Below are 5795 nucleotides of genomic sequence, written 5' to 3' on the forward strand. Positions count from 1 at the left end.
AGTTATGGTAAGATGTTTAATTTGATATTATCTCTTAGCTTTGTTATATTATTCTTGCATCTTATCCATTATTGCTTTTAAATCTATAATGTGATAAGCTTTTGACTTCACTTATTTGTTATAGAGTTTTTTAAAATGATGTTATCTTATTTCTTTTAAATCTCAAAATTATGTAATTTTATATTCATATTGAATCATTTTATTTATTATTAATTAGTTTTAGATTTTATGTTTAACATTTGGGACTATTTTTTTATTTGTTTTAATGCATTTTAAGAAAAATTATTATATAATTTTAATATAAAATGTTTTAATTCAAGTAGTCTCCCAAGCGAATTAATAAAACAATGCATTTGATTTATTCCTTAAGGTTATTTAAGAGTAAAAATTATGCATCAATTCAGTTATTAGAATAATTTTTTGAAAAAATCGGGGCATAGACCTAGATTTGCAAAGCGAATAAAAGCCAAGAAACTCCATCTATATATTATGCAATTTTTAAAAATAAAAAATTGCAAGCATATATATATATATATATATATATATACTAGGGTTGCGAAGCGAATAAAAGCCAAGAAACTCAATCTATATATTATGCAATTTTTAAAAATAAAAAAGTGCAAGCATATATATATATATATATATAAATAATACAACATCTTTCACGTAGATATAACAAAAGCAACTTCTAACTTTCCTTCCCTTGATCAAACCAATACAAATTAAAGTAACCAATTATTAGCATGCACAAAGGCTACATTAAAGCCCATGTGGACAAACTTTATTCAAATTTTTTTAGTGAAGTTCTTGATTAAAAATAATTAATCAAGAACTGATATGGAAAATCGAAACCCGGCTGGCTACATTAGTAGATGATATGAAGCCATTAGCAGTTGCTGGTGCTTGCTAATTTGGAAGCAAGGCATGCATCTACAGCTTCACCAACAGTGAGGAAAATCCACTCTGCTCCAATCTTCTCCACAAATTTTGCTAGCTTTAGCTTGTGGATCACGAGCCACCTTAGATTCACCATTGCCAACTGCAATAATTTGAAGTTGTAGATTATATAATTCAGGAATATACTTATAAAGATCAAAATCAAGGTGCAATAAGCTTACTTTTATGCCTAGTGAAACCAGGTTCTTGTGCAGTTCTTCCAGTGCCCGAATTCCGGAAGTGTCTATGTTCATCACATCTGTCACAGAAGGAGAACCGCTTAAGTCTATAGTTTTTTTTTTGTTGATTTTGAACCTGTAAGATGATTAAACTCACTGGACATGTCGAGGATTAAGATTTGAACACTGTCTTTTGCAGTTTCTTTTGTTTCCTTCTCTTCATTCACGCACCTCACTATTCTGAAACAAGGAATGCAATTTTATATTGTTGACTCAAATTGGAGCCACCTTTCCTTCTCTTTTGAATTGCATTTACACTTACCTTTCTCTGAGAAAATTGGCATTAGCAAAGCAAAGTAGGCCAGAGTTTACACGAAGTGCCATGATGCCTGGAGTTTTAATGGCCATGGGATATTGATCAACCTCACAAAAAATATCTGTTCTTGGAAGTCTTCCAAGTGGTTCAACGGCTGGTCGAATGGAATTCAATAATATTTTCGCAAATGAAATAGTTACCTGCAATTTATGGAAAATTTCCCGATTAGGAACAATTGGTGCCTCTTCCAATTTTACATGCAATTGTAAGAAGGATGAGCTATGTCATTCCTTAACTTTCAAACACGGTGAGTTCTACAGTTAACACAAAATCAATTTGTGCGTTTCTACTTTTCTGTGGAGTTTACTGAACCACTGCATATTAGAAATTTGAGTAAGTTTTCAACAATAATTATACATGAAGTTTGTGGAATTGTTGGTATGGAAAATGAATGCCACATAAAGTGGGTGAAGAGTAGTTGAGTCAAACTTGTAGCTCTAATGAAATTATTGCTATGTAAAATTAAAACTGAGTTTATAGTGTCATACACCAAGATTTTTCTTGTTCTCTTAATAGAAGAGGAGAAACTTAGAGATCTTTACCCAAATTCCCCTCTTTGAACTGCCTTACTTAAACCCGAATAACAGTATTTTCGTTATCATTACTCAATGGATTCTGTTAAACATACATTCAGCACAAAAATAACCTTAATCTAAGGCTTCTAGCAACCGACATTAGAAGTCCACTTACAGTGGAAACATTTATAGAGGTCCTTTATCATAACTGTGTTTCTGCAAATTGTATTAGTACTATTTTTCAGAAAGATCCAATTTATTTGTGTCTTTTATGATTATGACCTCCAATAGCTTACATGCAAGTGTGGATGCAATGCGATCTACTCATTCAAATAGCTGGCAGAAAGTGATTAATTGATGCATGCAGTAGAAAACAGGCCACAAAACTAGGGGGTCCATAAATCTTGGAAAAATTATTTGTTTCCAAAGGGTGTGAGTTTCAGACTTTCTGATTTTATAATTTTGTGGAGGCCGAATTATCAAGCTCAATTATGAGATGGAACCCACAAGTCTCGGGAGTTTTAATTCTTTCAATTCGGGCATTGAATATTTGAAATAACATAGCATGATCAATAGATCATATTCACAAGTTTTCAGCAGGCAACAAATTTATAATATACTTGTGTGATTGCTCCAGGTCAGTTTCTTGGTTAGGTACAAGATTTTTCTAATCAAAAGATAATTATGGGTAAATGCAGGTGATTCTCTAGCTGAAGCCTACCTTTCCTGCTTATCTGCCTGATGATGCAATTGATTATTCATCAATAATGGTAAGATATGCAAGGTCCTATACATTTTTACCAATGTGATGTGAAAATGGGTAGTTGTCTCTGATAATCATTTTGTTGAAGGCATAAAGAAAACGATAAGAAATTACCGCAGCTAGAAGACCAATCTCCACCGATGCGAACAAGACTCCAATGAAGGCGCCGCTGCAAGCTAGGAAGTCTAGTTTGTCAACCTTCCAGATGTAGTAAGCTTCATTAATGTCAATAAGTCCAGGAAGTGCAGACAGAATGATGGAAGCAAGAATGGCCATTGGAGTGTAATACAAGAGCCTGGTAAACAATTCCAATGACAACAAAACTGTAATGGCCATAACTATATTTGACACCACAGTCGCCTGCGCTGAAATTCACAGCAGTCCTAGAAAATGAACCTGCCAATGCATATGAAAAACGATTTTTATTTTATAAAAAGGCAGTGGATCATTATTATTTCATAAGTACATTTGAACAATGGCAATAATTTATCGGCTTCATTAGCTTACCAGTGGCCACATAGCAAGAAGTTAGAGATCCTGCAAGGTTCATGAAACCCATGGCCATCATTTCCTTGTTCCCATCTAAATGGTATCCTTTGATTGAAGCAAATGATCGGCCAACAGCGATGGCTTCCTGATATGAATGTAATTTAAATGGAATTACCTTCAGCAAGCTAACCCCGATTTTATTTTGTCAGAGATGATAATAATAATAATAATAATTTTAAAAAAAAGGGAATGAAAAGTAATTACGCACAGTGAGAGCAACAACAGCAGAAATTAACCCAATTTTGGCTGCTTCTGAAACATGTGGGCTGTTAAACTGTAACTGGTGGAGTGAGCTTGGATTGATGCCTCCTTTTATGTGTTTTACTATCTTCACCCCATGCTTATCTGCCTTGGTAAGATATACTATCAGGGTAGATAATATGACTGATAATAGAGGAGCGATTGCTGGGAACCAGAGGAGTTTTTCGTTTCTTCTTCCCTAAAAACAGACAGGGCTTTTAGACTAACAAATCAAACAGAAATTATTACTATAGGGAAGCAAGAATTTGATTACTAAACCTGGCGGCTAGGAGGAATACAAGGAATGAACAACCTAGGACGAAATTAAGAGGATACCACTGTTCAAGAAAGGCAGAAAGGGTGAGATTAGAATATTAAAAAGTTTTGACAAACAGAAAATGAACATTACGGAAGCAAAAGATTCCAACTTGGAGACGCATCAATTTTAGCAATCATACTCAAATGATGGGTGCAAAGTTGAATTTTTTTTTTATCGCAAACAAAATGAAGGCTTAAGATGGGAATAGGTTCTGTACAACTTACTTCATGTTCAACTGATTTGAAAACCGAGCCCAAGACTGATACCACATCGGTTTTAGTGGTGAAGTGACTCATTCCAAATAGCCCCTTCAGTTGCAAGGCCTATGACAATGGCGGCACTCGCCATGAATCCAACAATTGCAGCATGTGAAAGAAGATCCACCAGGAAGCCCAATCTGTAAATATCAGACAAAAACCTTTTTGTCTGAGAAGAAAATGTGCGTTGATCACAGGAAAATGTAAATTGCACTTCAAAACGATTCACTACCTAAACAATCCAAATATGGCTTGGAAAGTTCCAGCAAAGAATGTCACAGTGAACACTAGCCTTCTGTACCCAATGGGGTCAGCTGCAGGATCCACCGTGTTTGGAATCATTGAAGACAGCAGCATTGAAACCACAGCTACCGGTCCGATAGCTATCTCCCTTGAACTCCCCATTAACGCATAAATAAGAGGTGGGACGACACTAGAGTCTAGATGAAACAAGCCCAAAACAGAAAGTAAAATATCAATAATAAGGAACAATACAGATTTAGCTTCTCTTTTTTCTTCATCAACCATAGAAAGTTTACAGGCTGCTTTACAGGAAAACACAAAATTTTCTTCTGAAACTTCAAGCATAATAAAAAAGCTTAGCTTTCAGAAACTTACACAGGCCATATTGAGGATCAAGCTTCGCTAAATTAGCATATCCAATACTCTGTAAAAAGTACGGTGAGTAAGAAAAAAAAAAGAAACACGTAGAAACATAGGAGACAAATGAGCTATAATCTATACCTGAGAATGCTAAGGCTTGCAAGGGTTAAACCCGCCATTAAATCTTTTTTAAATCTTGAAGCATTGTATGCCCTTCCCCAGCTGAGGATTGGAAATAGACCTTGGAGGAATGACATGGCACATCTCCCTTTGGTCGATGAGAAGTCCTTTCTTCCATGAGTAAAGACACTTCCTCTGACAGCACCAATAAGTTCCTGCCATAAACTAGGAGGCTCGGGTGAATTAATCAACCATTGTGCTCTCTCAGTTCGACCGGAATCCTCCAGGTCTAGCTGCTGCTGCTCCCCAGAGAAGGTCTTATTAGGCAAGGAACTCATAATTATTTGAAGTGTTTGGGTGAACTCACTCGCTGAGCTAGCTATATATCATCCTACCTAGTAATATAACCACCTCCATAATCGGAAACTACTGAAAACGAAGTATAGTTTATGAATATTTTTTAGAGTCTATGACTATTAACATTAGCTGGGCAATATATATAAACACACGAATGACTTAAACTTTCAGGGGTAACACAGCTTACGTGGGATCATACGTCTTTTGAGTTTAGAGAAGAGTCAGATTAAGTTCTAAAACAATCCAATAAAAAGTTTAATAAAAAACCTATAGACAGAGTTCACTGAAAAGATAAATAATATGTTAAAAAAATTGAAAAAGGGTTATTATTTTGCTTTTCATTTATTAAAAAGGAAAATAATTCTTTATTTGTATCAAGATTGAAATTTTCATATTAATTTTAAGAAGCATTTGGATCAAGAAAAAAATTACATAAAATTTTATAAATGAAATCATGAAGTTTTTTATTAAAAATGAATAAATAAAAATTAAAATTGATAGATTAAAAGATCTCATCACATAGATCAAGCATATAAAATTTTTAAAAAAAATTAATGAATTTTTATATATTTATTAAATAA

The 5795-nt window shown here is 34.1% G+C and overlaps 1 pseudogene across 1 annotated transcript; it reads right to left on the reverse strand.

Annotated features, from left to right (window-relative positions):
- Positions 1-623: 623 nt before the first annotated feature.
- Positions 624-5313, reverse strand: LOC111311266 (low affinity sulfate transporter 3-like; annotated as a pseudogene). Its single transcript, XR_016344880.1, has 12 exons — positions 4887-5313; positions 4753-4810; positions 4367-4574; positions 4102-4274; positions 3819-3896; positions 3527-3757; positions 3277-3403; positions 2884-3165; positions 1438-1631; positions 1273-1355; positions 1119-1195; positions 624-1039 (listed from the first exon to the last, which is right to left on the reverse strand). The product of XR_016344880.1 is annotated as a low affinity sulfate transporter 3-like (transcript).
- Between the last annotated feature and the right edge of the window lie 482 nt (positions 5314-5795).

This window comes from Durio zibethinus, chromosome 1 (genome assembly GCF_047325235.1).
Source record: "Durio zibethinus cultivar Kanyao isolate XHJ-2024 chromosome 1, ASM4732523v1, whole genome shotgun sequence".
Taxonomy (NCBI): domain Eukaryota; kingdom Viridiplantae; phylum Streptophyta; class Magnoliopsida; order Malvales; family Malvaceae; genus Durio; species Durio zibethinus.